This window comes from Rattus norvegicus, chromosome 17 (genome assembly GCF_036323735.1).
Source record: "Rattus norvegicus strain BN/NHsdMcwi chromosome 17, GRCr8, whole genome shotgun sequence".
NCBI classification, from domain to species: Eukaryota; Metazoa; Chordata; class Mammalia; order Rodentia; family Muridae; genus Rattus; species Rattus norvegicus.
In genome coordinates, this window is record NC_086035.1 from 23,494,969 (window position 1) to 23,510,166 (window position 15,198).

At 44.2% G+C, this 15,198-nt stretch overlaps 1 protein-coding gene across 1 annotated transcript in view; it reads left to right on the top strand.

Annotated features, from left to right (window-relative positions):
• Nucleotides 1–562: 562 nt before the first annotated feature.
• Nedd9 (neural precursor cell expressed, developmentally down-regulated 9) overlaps nucleotides 563–15,198 on the top strand; it is a 178,250-nt gene continuing 163,614 nt past the window's right edge. Inside the window, exon 1 of the mRNA XM_006253786.5 lies at nucleotides 563–703. The gene's annotated coding sequence lies outside the window, so the exon portion shown is untranslated. The remainder of the gene's footprint in view (nucleotides 704–15,198) is intronic.

Consider the following 15,198-nt stretch of genomic DNA (forward strand, 5'->3'; position numbering starts at 1 on the left):
CCAGTGAGGATATAGTCTCTAGGTCGTTACCTATTGTACTCCACAAACTCTATACTTACTATATGTCAGAATGTTCCGCATCAATTTATAGGACAAACCTTCAGAACAAATGTAGTCCATATAAAAAAAATTCCAAACCCCATGGCTTTTTAATTAGCCTATATTTTCCTGCAATGCTGTCCCAAAAGGCCATTTCCAGTGAATTTAAACTCACCATTAAGATCACTCCTGCTTTTAAACCACAAAAGAGATTACAGAAAAAAAAATTAGCCTTACTCAAAAGTACAAAATATCTCCAGCTAATCAGAGAGTCTGACAGAGAAAGAGAAGAACAAGAATGAGGAGGGAGAAGAGAAAGAGGAGGAAGGGGAAGAAGAGGAGGAGGAAGAGGAGGGGGAGGAAGGGAAGGGGGAAGGGGAGGGGGTAGGAGGAGATGGTGGTGGTGTCGGTGGTGGTGGCAGTACAGAGCAGAGCGGAAGTGAATTGAGACAACATTGCTTCTCAGCAACCGGAAGGAAAACCCCACACATGCGGTTGCTCAGTAGAGAAGAGCTGTCAGCTGCCCTTAGATGCAAACAGGGGAGCTGCAGAGAGCCAAGCATAAGGACACAGAGGGAGCAGTTCCCATCCCTGCCTACCCAGGAGAGATCAAGGCGGCCAGGGTCACAAGATGGTCTATCCATTGTGGTTCTTCTGCCTTCTGGTGAGTGCCAGCCACTTGCTGTGGCTTGGGGTGAGGGTAGGGCTGGAATGCATTGAGATGTTTACTTCCTGTGTTGGTGTCAGACATCCGGACGGACGTGTCTCCAGTTAACACCCCTTAACAGTGGAAGGGGAGGGTTCTGCCTACCCTGGAGGTAGTTTGACCTGGAGCAGCCCCCAAGTCTGTTTCGAGGTCATGTAAGAGGCTGATGATTTCTACTGTTTAAACCATCCTCTTTCATTGCTTCTTGGTATGTATGTACAGGACTCCTCGCCTCCTGCTGTGGTCCCAGAACTTACCCTGGAGGAGATAACGATTATTTCAGTCCTTTAAGCATAGATTACAGTCATTTGTGTCTATGACATTTTCAGTCGCTCTGGAGAGCAAGAAATTATGACTGAGAGAGTCCCACCATGTGTCATCACTAAGTTAATTTATTTAACAACTAACTAGAGAGTGCTCACACTGTCAGCCATATTTTAAGTCAGAACCTAGATGGGAACAAGCTTACACTGCAGGAGAGACGTGGACATGAATTAATACAAGGAAGGAAGAGTTGCTTTTTTCTCTACTTCAAAGTTCCTTTCCTGGATCATCTGTGAATTCACTTGGCCTGTTAGCCAGAGAAAAATAAATGTAATTATATGTTACATAAAACTAGACGACTCAAAGCATCAGACAGGTGACTGAGGCCCATGTCTAATCCTTAACTGCAGGAAGGAATCTAGGGGTCTGGATTTCTAGCAGATGCTGGGACAATACACAGCAATGAAGAGAAAAGCTTGAATATTGCTTGAGGTCCAGGAGAATGCCATTAAGGAGAGGAAGGTAATGTTAACTCAGATGTACCTAACACCTTCTTCACAGATTAGAGTCTCTATTGACTTAATCATTTTCCTGGTGCAGACAATGAGACACACTTACATATGAGATTAAAAAAAACCAAAAAACATGTAGTTTTTTATATGAACAAGCAAGTGTCAATGCTTCCATATCTGTGATTTCTTGAAATAACCTCTCAAAATAGACATGTCATAGGCATATTTTAGATGGTATATTTTGGTGGATTTCTACAGTCACATTTTTTGGAGTCTTGTGTCCTGAACCCCAAAATGTGCTGAAGGCCAGAATATATTGTGGGGAAACTGAGCCTGTCTTGGAATCAGTAAGGACCCATAAAGAGCATGGAGCTGAAAAACTGGGTGAAGAGGAAGGGTTCAGGTGGCAGTCAGAGGGCAGAGGGATCAGCCACACAAGGCTCCGGGAAGAGAGATCCACTGTTAAAAGGTGAGAGCATACAGAAGAGAGGGAAAAAACAAGATTGACCTGGAATGGGCAAAGGGGCAGCATTTAGGTTGCTGTAGGCAGAAGTTCTCAACCTATGGGTCATAACCCCTTTGGAGGCAGGTCAAACAACCCCTTCACAGGGTCGCACAACATATCAGGTATCCTGCATATCAGATATTTACAATACGATTCATAGCAGTAGCAAAATTGCAGTTATGAAGTAGCAACAAAAAGAATTTTATGGTTGGGGATTACCACAACGTGAAGAACTGTATTAAAGGGTCACAGCATTGGGAAGGTTGAGACCCACTGCTGTAGGCTATGGAGGCTATCTGTGTGGCACAGCCTCTTGTTCCTGCAGCCATGATGCACAAACCAACACAGGATTACAGCAAGCACTAGAGATTGCATCAAGGGGTTGCAGGGAAGAAGGAAGGCTGCTGCTGGGGTCATGTGGTAGAACATTTTGCAGTTAACTTATGTTGTAACAAGGAGCCCTCCAATGATAAAAATGTACAGGATAGTAATTGTCTAAACCAGCAGCAAGTGACTCGTTATGATCAAGTGCCACATAGTGCACTCAGGTTGGGTATACCAGGCTTGGATGTGATTGGTAGCTGGCTCACTCAATATCTCTGTGCACAGATGAACAACGTGGTGTAGAATGACCTAGTGACTGTGATCTAACCAGAGGCAGGACTTTTTCAGCTCCACCTGATGCGATGGGACAGGGTTGTATAGATAGCCCATCACTGACAAATACTATTCAGCACATGACTGTTACCCAATGGCCAACTCCCTTGACCTGAAGCATTTTGGTTTTGAGATCTCTCTGATCTATCAAGGGCTGCAGTCGTGGGTAGGGGTGGGTGGTACTCATCACTGGTCTAATGTCATCCTGGAGAAAGACCATATGAACAACCTCAGGAAAAGCTCCTTGTGTCATGCATGACACATTTCTCCAAAAGGACACATTCTGCTCCAAATGCTACCTTTCCTTTGCAGATGGGTCTCTTCCACAAATCACTTGAACCACATTTCTAGAGTATGGAACATAGCATTGTTTTATATGCTATAAGATGGTAGCTTGGATCTTAATCCAATTGAGTCACATAAAAATTATTTTTGACCATGTCGTTCCTTTGTTCCACTGATTTTAGCCTCAGTAACAATTTTCAATGCATAGTAGCATGGTCTGTTTGGCCTTATCCAAAACGCACGTGTCTACCCTCCCCCCTCCCCCCTCTCTTTCTGTGTGTGTATGTATGATAGATAAATAGATACACAGATAGATAGATAAATGATAGACTAGACAATACATTTACATCTGGGGGGGAGAGAGAGAGAGAGAGAGAGAGAGAGAAACAGAGACAGAGACAGAGACAGAGACACAGAGAGAGTTTTTGAGTTTTTGATTGATTGATTGATTGATTGATTGACTGATGATTGCTTCATGGTTAATGTTCACAGCAGCATTCTAGTGATGAACTCATGACAGTCTATTGACTTTATGAATTTACAGTATTAAGCAACTGGCAAGTACGCAGGCTCCGAGTTAGGATGACAAGAAGGCACAATGACTCTCAAATTTCTCCCTCGCGGGCGTAAAATACTGTCAGCAGGGATGTAGGGTTGTACGGCTTAACCTGAAGTTAAAGACAAGTTTTAAAAGCCAAATGGAGCAGCACATCCGTCATCTTGTACTGGAGAGGGAGAAAGCAGAGAGCTGGGTGGCAGCCTGAGCTTCATAATGAGATCCTGTGGAGGAAAAGAGGGAGAGGAGTTGGGGACGGGAGGGAATGAACACTTTAATTAGACATCAGGAATGGATGTATTAGAAAGCAAAAGGCCAGAGGAAGGAGTTTTCAAAGGAGAGATGAGACTTAAAATGGGAGGAGGAAGAAGGGAGAGATAAAGATACCCCAAGAATGTGAGAAAGATAAAGATTGCACCCTGCCCAACCTGTGCAGGTTTGCGGAAATTACAGCTTTTGCTTTTTTTTTCTCATCCACTTCCCTATCACACAAAACCCATAAACCCTCAGTGAAGAGACCCATGTAGTTTAAATCCGTTCCTTATGAAGCCCAGGCCGCAGAGCAGCAGATCAGGTCAGAAGTGCTGGTCCCTTTGCTTGATGCTAGGGAAAGCCAGATCTCTTAAGGCGCCCACTTGGGAGTTTCCCATTGATGCGTTCTCTGCAATTGCCTATCCCTGCCGCTCAGGAGGCTGCTCTGCTATCGCACTATCATCCAACCGTATGGCCTGAGAACCTCTAATAACCTCCTGCCTACTTTCCATGACTCTGAATTCCCCACCCACAGCCTTATTTGCAGCGAGAGGAAACATGTAGAGGAAGCGAGACTGTGGGTGGTTCTGTGTGGCCCTGGGAAGCAGAGTGGTAAGCCAGAGCCTCGGGTCACACCAAGGGACACAGCTTCAGCCAGCCATAGCCATGGACTGACTGCAAGTTGTGGCTCACTGCTACTGCCCAGCATCATGAGAGCAGATCCAAACACATCCAGGCACAGCATCCATTCTCAAAACCCCAAGTGTGGTTTCTACTGGGTATCACCTTTAGACCATCAGAAAGTTGGAACGTCTTAATTTGAGCCTTTGTAAATTGAGGACCATCTTGTATGTACACAGTATGGGTGTGTGGAGAGAGGGGTTTCCTTTAGTATAGGGCCAACAGGCTTCAAACCAGTAGGATGCTGCATTTCAGTCCGAGGCCTTCATACTCAGGAAAGAGAAGGCCTTTGCCTAGTAAGGTCTTCAACTGACCAAATGAGCCCCTCCAACACCCCTACATTATGGATAACTATTTTAATATATTCACAATCTAATGATTTCAATGTAAATCTTACAAGAATGGGATCCATCCCATAAACAGCCACCAAAACCAGACAATATTACTGATGCCAAGAAGTGTTTGCTGATCGCAGCCTGATATAGCTGTCTCCTGAGAGGCTCTGCCAGAGCATGACGAATACAGAGGCAGATGCTCTCAGCCAACCATTGAGCTGAGAACAGGGTCCCCAATGGAGGAGTTAGAAAAAGGATGGTTTGCAACCCCATAAGAACAATACCAACCAACCAACCAGAGCTCCCAGGGACTAAACCACCATCCAGATAGTACACATGGGCAGACCCCTGGGTCCAGTGGCATATGTATCAAACAATGGCCTTGTTGGGCATCAGTGAGAGGAGAAGCTCTTGGTTCTGCCAAGGTTTGATACCCCAGTGTAGGGGAATGACAAGGCAGGGAGGTAGGCAGGGGTAGGTGGGCAGGTGGGGGAACACCCACATAGAAGCAGGGGGAGGGGGTATGGGATAGGGGGGTGTATGGACAGGAAACCAGGAAAGGGGATAACATTTGAAATGTAAATAAAAAATATCCAATAAAAATTTATCAGTGTGGCTTTGGCTTAATCAAGTTGATGTATAAGATGACCAATCTCAGATATTGTCCTGCTTTTCAGAAACTTGGTAATTATTTTTACAATTGTTGAGGATCTAATATGATTCAAATAATGTTCTAGGTCCTGAGAATTCAGCATAAGTTCGCAGACAAGCCACAGCCTCAAGCAGATCATATATGGAGACAGAATAGAAAGTCCAAGAAAAAGTAATTGACATATTTATAGTAAATTTCACACCTCCAAAAGTACTATGAATTCAGCTAATGTCAATCAAATTTAAATCTTCCCTGTCAAAACAGATTATTTTAAGAAAAGGAGCAGACATTTTTTTCCCCGACTTTGCAGACTTTACTATCTATCAGGGACAACAGATCTAAGGGACACGATCATGTGAAACACATTCTAACACCTACACACAACATAGTGTCCATTACATAACTCTCAGTGGTACTGGAACATACAGCTCAGCTGTTGGGAACCATGGGCGTGAAGAAATTACATGCAACTGTATTTAAATTGAAATGGTCAGAGTCATCTATGAATACCAATTTTATGTTCTGCACGATGTCTCTATTTTTTTTTTTTTAATGGCCCAGCCAGTTAAGAGAACCACCTCAGAGGTGACTGCTCTCAGGAGACACATGACTGAGAGTGTATACAGGTTTCTCTGCATGGCTATTTATTTTATTAGCCTCATTACGGTGTGTGTGTGTGTGTGTGTGTGTGTGTGTGTGTGTGTGTGTGTGTGCACGCACTCGGAAAAAAGAGACCAGGCATCAGAAATCGAGACATTAGCCCATGCTCTTCAGAACTGGGAATTGATTTGCTTACAAGGAATGTGTCTGTGCTGCCCTGCTGTGAAATGACACACATGGCCATGGGCGTGGAAATAGAATAAAGGGTCAACCCTTCCTTAAGGGATGTGTTGATCAGAGGCATCTGCTCTAATTTAGATACTGACCCCAAAGGTCCCTGTGTTAAAGGCACTCATTGTGCCACTGAGAAGGTGGAACCTGCAGGGGGTGAGGGTTATCAGAGGGAATCAGGTCACTGGAAGCCTGTCTGTGATGGGGAGATGGGGACCCCAGGCATTCCTTTTGTTCCCTGACCGTGAGGTTGGTGGTTTTCCTTGCCACATGCTCCCGCTTCTAGATGCAGCCTTGTCATGGCCCAAAGCAGCAGAGCGACTTAGCATGGGTGGTGCTGGTTCTGATTGCTGTGATAGAATAATTGACAAAAATCTTATGGTTCAAGAGAGGGTGCAGGCCATCAGGGTGAAGGAGGTTTGCCATCAAATGCGGTTCTAGTAGAGGAGGCAGCGGCATGATGTGGCTGGTCAACACAATGTGGCTGCTCACGTTGTCTCTGCAGTCAGGAATCAGAGGTCAATGGTGATCTCAGCTGCCTTCCTCCTGGTCTCCCTTCCTGTTCAGTCCAGTACCTCAGTCTGCAGGATGTGCCACCCACCTGCATTCCCGTTGCATCTTTTCTCCTTAGCTAAACTCAGAAAAGACTCTCACAGGCAAACTCACAGGTACCCACAAAGACACACAACAGGCTCATGCAAAGCTGTATCAGAGGCACAAGCTAAGGCCTATCATGGGTGTACACAAAGATGTATCACAGCCTACACTTAGATATGTCATAGGCATACAAAACAATACATCACAGGCACATGCTCAGATATGTCACTGTCCCAAATGGGGATGTATCATAAGCACATGCTAGATATATCATAGGTACATCCTAAGATAGGTTATAGGCACACACAAAGACTTGCCTAGTAGATGATTCTAAATCCGGTCAAGTTGCTGGTGAAGATTAACCATCACAAGAACTGAGAGCTCTGAAACCTGAACCCAAATAAACCTTTCTTTCTGTCTGGTTAACTGCCTTTTGTTACAGCGATGGGAAGCCAAGTGGTGCTTCACCCCAAGGTTTCAATCAGGACTGGGAAGACCACAGGGGTTGAAATGCACACTGGCACACTTCAGAGTGGAATTTTAGTAAAGAAATCAAGGTTATGATGGACTGCTAATCATTTCCAATACGTAACCCCTACTCTCAAGAACCTCTCCAGTTTGAGTGGTGGTGCAGAGAACACACTTCGATGAGACAAAATTCACATTTAAGACACACCTAAGTATACTGCTAAGTGAGAGAAACTAAACTGAGGAAGCCCTGTACTGTGTGACTCCAAATATGGGGCCTTCTGGGAAACGGGAAACCACAGAGAGAGATGAAAACTCATTGGCTGATAATGGCTAGTGAGGAGAAGGATGAGGACTTTAGAACACAGCAATGGCTTCATATGATGCTACAGACACAGAGGTTTGACATTCTACACCTGTAAAAACTGGAGTCCCCAACGTTGAGTGTAAATCGTTCACTAATTATTTATCGATGTAGGTCAATGAGTCTGTGGTGTGGGATGCTGACAGTGGGGAAGTATACATAAGTAGGGCGGAAACGTGTGGACCTCTCTCTACTTTCCTTGAAATTTTGCTCACAGTCCCAGATTTCTATTATAAATAACTTATTTTTAAAGAGCTAAGCAGCCCCTTTGGCATTCTCGACAGGGGCCAAGAATGTACGCAGTTAGGTAGGATGTTAGCACTCATGCTTGGTCCGCTCTTGTCCAACCTGGTTTTGTTTGATAGGGTGTTTGGTTGTCATTTTGTTGTTTATTTGTTAGTGTCACAAATAAAAAAAAAGCTAGAGGCATCTGAGAAGAACATCAATTTGAGAAAATGCCCACCCTTGATTCAACTGTGGGCACGTCTATGGTGCCCCTCTTTTTTTTTTTTTTTTTTTGTTCTTTTTTTCGGAGCTGGGGACCGAACCCAGGGTCTTGTGCTTCCTAGGCAAGCGCTCTACCACTGAGCTAAATCCCCAACCCCTATGGTGCCCCTCTTAATCGATGATTGGTGTGGGAGGCTCCGGCTCACTGTGGGCAGTGCTACCTCGGCACCAGTGGTGTTGGGTACTATAAGAAAGCAGGTCGAGCAAACCATGGGGAGCAAGCCAGGAAGCACCAGCTCCGGACTCCCAAATCCTGCACTGTTTAAGTTCCTGCCCTGACTTTTCTCAATGATGGAGTAAGATGTGGAAGGGTGAGTGGGAATGAACCCTTTCCTCTCCAAGTTGCTTCTGGTCCTGGTGTTTTACGGCAGCAGTAGACACCCTAAGACATCTCTACCCGGAAAGACACTTGGGAAACAGCTACAAGGCATATATAGTATATCCCTTGTTCCTTCGACTCTAGCTCCAGTTCACCTTGCAGCAGCAGCTTTCTGTCACAGTGCTCTTGTTGTCCCATCACACACTCCTCTGGTAACCTTTCTTTCCCAGCATGGGACACAGTAGGCACCTACAGTCTGTTTCCTCTGAGCTGTCAGCTCCATGGCTATAGGTTCCTATCCTTTTTTCCTTCCTATATCAACATATAGAAAGTGCTGGAGTGAATGAATGAAGGAGCAAGTTAGTGAGTGAGTGAGTGTCTGAAACTAGGTCTCTGAGACAGGAAAGAGAGCTCTCTGTCCATAAGAAACAGTCCAAGGTGGCCTTGCTACAACAGGACTCAAAGAGGAAATCATGAAGGGAGGATAGAAATGAGGGCATGAGCAGAGCTGTGTGACCTATAGGGGGAGCTTGTGAGGATACAGGAAGACAGAGGTGGGGTCTGGAGGGCAGGGGACCAGGCACTGGCAGAAAGATGAGAAGACCTCTCCGTCCAATTGTGTACACTGTTGTCAAAGTTAGACTTTTCCGCCGGAGAAGCAATGTGGCCCTGTTCTGGTGTTTGGAGAACAACTTGGTAGATAAACAAAGTTTCAGCACAGAGTATCTTTGGACTGAACATTTTGCAGAGAAAATATTGTTGGCTGCCTGCTTTGACTTTCGGAAGACGTTAGCAACGTTTCATGCAGCCTCTTACTCCGAACCTGCCTAGCACTCGAGCTCTGGCCTTCCTGGTTTCCTGCAGGGATGATTTAGCAGAGGACTCCATCTCCTGAGCTGAGTTTCAGAGTCACCGTTCATCACTTAGCACCCTTGAAAGTATTCCCCAAATACTTAGAGAGGTGCTAGACCTCTCTGTCTCCTGTTTTCTCTCTACTGATGTTTTTTTTTCTTCTGAGTAGCATAGCAGTGTGACTTGACCCTAGCACTCCTCAGCCTGGTGTGGGCTTCTTCCTTTAGAAATCATGAGTGTGAAATGCAGATACCAAAGTTCAAAATGCAGACGCTAGTGCCCATCAGTAAGCTATACTTTTGCTCTTCACTCTGGAGTAGTATCCTACTTTTAAAAGCAGTAGAGGACAGTGTTACAAAGGGTTGAGTGCCAAGTTTAAGTCAGCCAACCCAGCAAAACACCCAGTATGATGCCAGTTTCTTTTTATGCTAGTTATTTATTTTATGGTTATGAGACTTTTGCCAGTATGAATGCATCCCCACCATTGATGCACCTGGTGCCTGTGATGGTCAGAAGAAGGGGTTGGATACTCAAGAACTGGAATTATGGATCGCCGTGAGGTCCTTGACTACTGGAACCAAACTTGGGTCTTTTATTAGAACATGTCCTCTGACCTACTGGGCCATCTCTCCAGCCCCATGAGGCCAGTTATTTTTAATGATCTTTTACATCTGTCACTTTATGCAATTAAGGTCTAACAAAATGTAGACCCAGAAATTTTTAAAAGTGGGATGGGATCCCTATACAGGCTGATTTTATGCCACAGACCTTGTCAATGTTCAAAATTTTTCAAGGAATTTGTCATTTTCATTATTAACAGCAGACTCAGGCATTCCTTAATATTACATTGACGTGTGTATATTGGCACACTTATTTATGTGCATCTGAGAATCTGTGGTTGAGGGGAATAGAGAAGTAGTAAATTTTTGTGTTTTCTTAGCCAATTCTGTTGCTGTGAAGAGACATGACAGCCAAAGCAACTTTTATAAAAGAAAGCATTTCACTGGACGCTGGCTTACAGTTGTAGGGGGTTAGTCCATTATCACCATGGTGAGAGCAATGGCAGTAGGGAAGGCAGGATGCTACAGAAGTAACTGAGAGCTACATCCTGATCTACAGGCAGGCAAGCAGGTGTGTGTGTGTGTGTGTGTGTGTGTGCGTGTGTGTGTGTGTGTGTGTGTTTGGAAGGGCCTGAGGGGGGAGGGGAAGAGAAAGAAAGAAACAGAGAAAGAGAGAAAGAGAGGCTAGACTTGGCATGGACTTTTGAAATCTCAAACCCTGTCCCCAGTGACACAGTTCCCACAACAAGTCCATGCCTACTCCAACCACCATCAACTGGGAACCAAACATTCAAATACATGAGCCTATAGGGGCCATCCCTATTCAAACCACTGCACATGTTAAGAACTGTTAAGCCTTTATAGTAAGTCTCAGTAAGTCTTTGTTGTTTGCTTCTCTTGTTCATTTGGTAGCCAATAATTGCCAAAGTAGAACAGGAAGTGAAAACATTTTCTAAGCTTCATGAGAAGCAACAAGGTGCCTTCTACCTGAGGAGACCCCTTTCTTTGCAGCATGGGGACAGTCAGGAAGCAATTGGCAGCAGCATACATTGAGACATGATGGCTGAGGCTCAGGAAATAGACAGAATCATGGGAACTAGAGTAACTGCTGCCATGCTCCCTGGAGCAAGTCAGTCTTTCATCTGCAGAGGACGACGTAACAAGGCCTACCACACTGGGTAGTTTTGAATATGAGTTAATATGCAAGTTCAGAGTCATTCTTAGTTATATAGTAAGTTTCAGGCCAACCAGGGATACAAGAAAGGGATACAAGTATTTGACGAGAGAGAAAGAGAGAGAGAGAGAGAGAGAGAGAGAGAGAGAGAGAGAGAGAGAGAGAGGATGGAAATTGCATCAGAGGTCACTGCAAACAAGATGAAGCCCAAATAGGTTTACATCATTCAGTTCAACTCAGCTCAGCCTCAGTAAACAAAGACACGTGATGTCTGGAGCTGCTGTCCACAGACCAACTTGTGAATCAGCCACTGGTCACCAAGCATGTCCTGGGCTTCTGAGCACTGGTGAGCCCAACGCAGATATGATGACCACCAGCATCGACTTTTTCGAATGGATATGAGTTGGAAAACTCCTGGACACATTTGCTGTAGTGTTGATATGTACCCAGGCTGTAGTGTCTGCTGTGTGGTTCATGAATAAAGAGAACACTTTGGTCTAGTAGACTTTCAACATTCACCGCTCTTAAAAAGAATTGTATCCATTAAGTGTGTCTGTTCTCTCACGAAAACATGTACACATGCCATAATGTGTGTGGAAGTCACAGAGAAGCTTCCGGGTGTCAATTTTTTCCTTTTACCATTGAGGTTTGAGACTTGAACCAGTTCATCAGGCATGGTGCTAAGTGCTTTTACCAACTGAGCCATCTGGCCAGCCCTCCACAGACAACTCTTATGTACTAATGAAGAATCAGAAGAATAAAAAGTGTTGCTCGATCCATTATGTTCATGACAGATCTTCATTGCTTTGTCAATTATATATTTAGGCTTCTGGCTCACCTCCATCCCTATCTGCCTCTCCCTCATAAAGTGCAAACATTCACGAAGGACCAATGACCAGAGGGGAAGAGCTTAGTGCCAGGCTGAGCACAAAACCATTGCACTCAAGGCTTCCCCTTGGCTAACACCTTGACTGTCTCACCAAAATACTTGGGAATACACACCCCCGAGAGGCAGCATTTACTGCCCCTGACCACACTTGGGAAAAGCCCTTGGAGAAGCCAAGCTGAGGAGCTTCCTGAATTACTGAGAATTCTGACAGAGATACCAAACTCCCACTGCTCTGTGGGATTCATGTGAGGATGATGCCAAAAGAGTTAGTAGTTACATTACAGAATTCTAGTGAGTCATTGGTTCAGTGGGTATCATACGCTCCTCAAATCATATTGCCATAGATGGAGTTGAGTTTGGTCTCCTGGGGAGAGTTAAAACTCAGACTAGAATCATCATAAGACTTTCCACGGGAAACCCTCTAAGAGAAGCAGAGCAACTTGCTAATTGTAGTTTACTGTAAATCTAACGACAGTGTAGCATTTATGAAGAAAGATCAGAAGGTCTGGATGCCAGTCATTGGTGGGGGAAATCTCTGACTAGGGTAGGCACGGTCTGTTCCTTCAGTAAGGAGACAACAGCACTGGGAGATCAGTCAAATGTCCTTTCTCTGAGATGTTTTCCAACAGTAAAAATTGTTAAACCATATTTGTGCTGGCTGTATATTTCAAAAGTTCAACCTTATAATCACTTTTGCAGACACCCCACACTGCCCCACCTAGATTTCCAACATTTCCTTGATGAAGCGTGATTACAATAGAAAGGAATGCTATTCTTCTCCAGCCACAGAGAAGGATTGGTCTTCCTTTGTCTCAGAAAATAAATCACTGGTGGTGTCAGAGACCTTGACCTAAATCTTAATTAATGCCCGTGGCCTGTTTAGACCGATGTGTGCAACTTAACCAGACAGTCCCAGGAGGGAGAATTAAGTGGCTGCAGTAAGGAAAAAGCCTATATTTTGATTGACCATTCATGGAATTTATTGCAATGCCCATTCTGCTTATACTTTAGCGTTATTAAATTTGGCTCTTGGTAATCCTTTCTTCTTTTTTTAATTGGATATTTTTTATTTACATTTCAAATGTTATCCCCTTTCCTGATTTCCCATCCATAAGCTCCCTATACCATTCCCCTCCTTCTTCTATGAGGGTGATACCCCACCCATCCACCCACCCCTTCCCGCCTTCCTGCCCTGACATTCACCTACACTAGGGGATCGAGTATTGGTAGGACCAAGGGCTTCTCCTCCCATTGGTGCCCAACAAGGCCATCCTCTGCTACATATGCAGCTGGAACCATGGGTCTGTCCATGCGTACTCTTTGGATGGTGGTTTAGACTCTGGGAGCTCTGGTTGGTTGGTATTGTTGCTCTTATGGGGTTGCAAACCCCTTCTGTTCAGTAGAATGAAAATTGGGTTTCTATTTTATGCTTAAGTGTTCTAGTTAATCCTGGCTCTAATACACATTAAATTTAGCCAAAACATTGACTTATCATGGCATGGTGACTTCTGTCTGCAATCCCAGTACTTCCAAATCTGACTCAGGAGGACTTCTGCAAGATCAGGTCTAGTTTGGGCTACATATTGAATTCTACGTCATGCAAAACAAGCGTAAGACCCTGTCTCAAAACAAGAAAACAAAAATAATAACAGCCAACATTAGTAGATTAATTATTATAAAATTATTTATTATGTTCTATTTCATATATAATATAGTAATCTTATAGCGTATGTTCAGCTCATCAACCCCCATCACTGTATTGAATTTTCACAGTGGATTTAGAGATTGCTGATTGAATTCTTCTCTTCACTGATAATGAAATCAAGGAGACTTGCAGTGGGAGACCATTTAGGTAAAACTTTAGACAGCTGATCCAATGATGTAGGCGTGACCAGAGCAGGACTTCTGGCTAAGGATTGTTCAAAGAGTTAAGCCAATGACAAGGTAATCCCTTTGCCAGGGTCTGGGCATCATTTATATCTTTGGTGTGGAGACACTGGTTTGCTTCAGACTAACTCCCTTTTATTTTTAGGCAGGGGAGTCTTCTTTTTTTTTTTGGAGCTGGGGACCGAACCCAGGGCCTTGCGCTTGCTAGGCAAGCGCTCTACCACTGAGCCAAATCCCCAACCCCGGGGAGTCTTCTTTTTATTTCCACTTCTGACATTTCACCTCTTCCCCCAATATCAGCTACAAGAACTAACCTGTGTGAAAAGCATCCATGTGTGTGAAGACTGCCAGCTTTTCTTCCTAAATCCTACACTTTTTGTCACTCAGTATGGTGAAGGTGTCTTTTCAAGTACCCATCTTCCATAAGTTTTTTCAAATTTGCTTTATTAGAATGGGACTAGCAGGGATGGATTTGACCTCATGGCTGTCAATCCATGAAGCTCCTCAACTTTCTGTTCAAAGAAGCACTTCATAGTGTGAATGAGCTCTGTTCTTCTAGAAAATAGAATTTCAAGGAGTAGACGGAACTGAAGACATAGGTCTTTACTCGTCCCTGCTACCTACCACTCAGACAGCTTGGGCTCTCACAAGCTCGTCTCACTGCAATTTCATCATTATCATCTCCTAATATGGGTCCTCACAGACAGACCTGCTACAGGACTAGTTCCCTTTGAAATAGAAATGCAAGACTAGATCTGTGGGAGGCTGAAGTCATTTGGTTTTCCTCCATGGAAACAGAGTATCTCTTTATTAATCAGAAGGTTTAATCTGATTAATTAGTCAGAGCCAGGAGGGGAAGTTGAAAAAAAAATGGATTTCAGTAGACTGACCTTTGTAGGTAGAAAGTGTGCCCTACTGTGGGTGGGTATTGGGTCACCATAAACTGTTCCTTCTAAACATCCAGCTTACCACCTACTTCCTTGCAGACTCTCTAAGCTGGGAACAGTAGTCAAGAGACAGGAAATTCAGGAATTTCTTTTGTCTCAGAAAGAATTGGCCATAATAGATATCACTGCAAAATAAATAATCAGGGATTGGGAGGAGATCCATGCTATAGCTCTCCCTTTTCTTCAAAGCTATTTCCATTTCGTGGGGACATTCTGTTGGTCAGTGGGACTGTGATATTCAGTGAGGAGGTAGAAAGGATGGGGGGGCACATAATGACATAATAATAGGCCATTTGGTGCTTTGTGTGTTTAAGCAAACACCTTCTCTGATTCACAGCCGTCCTATGCGGGAAACAGCA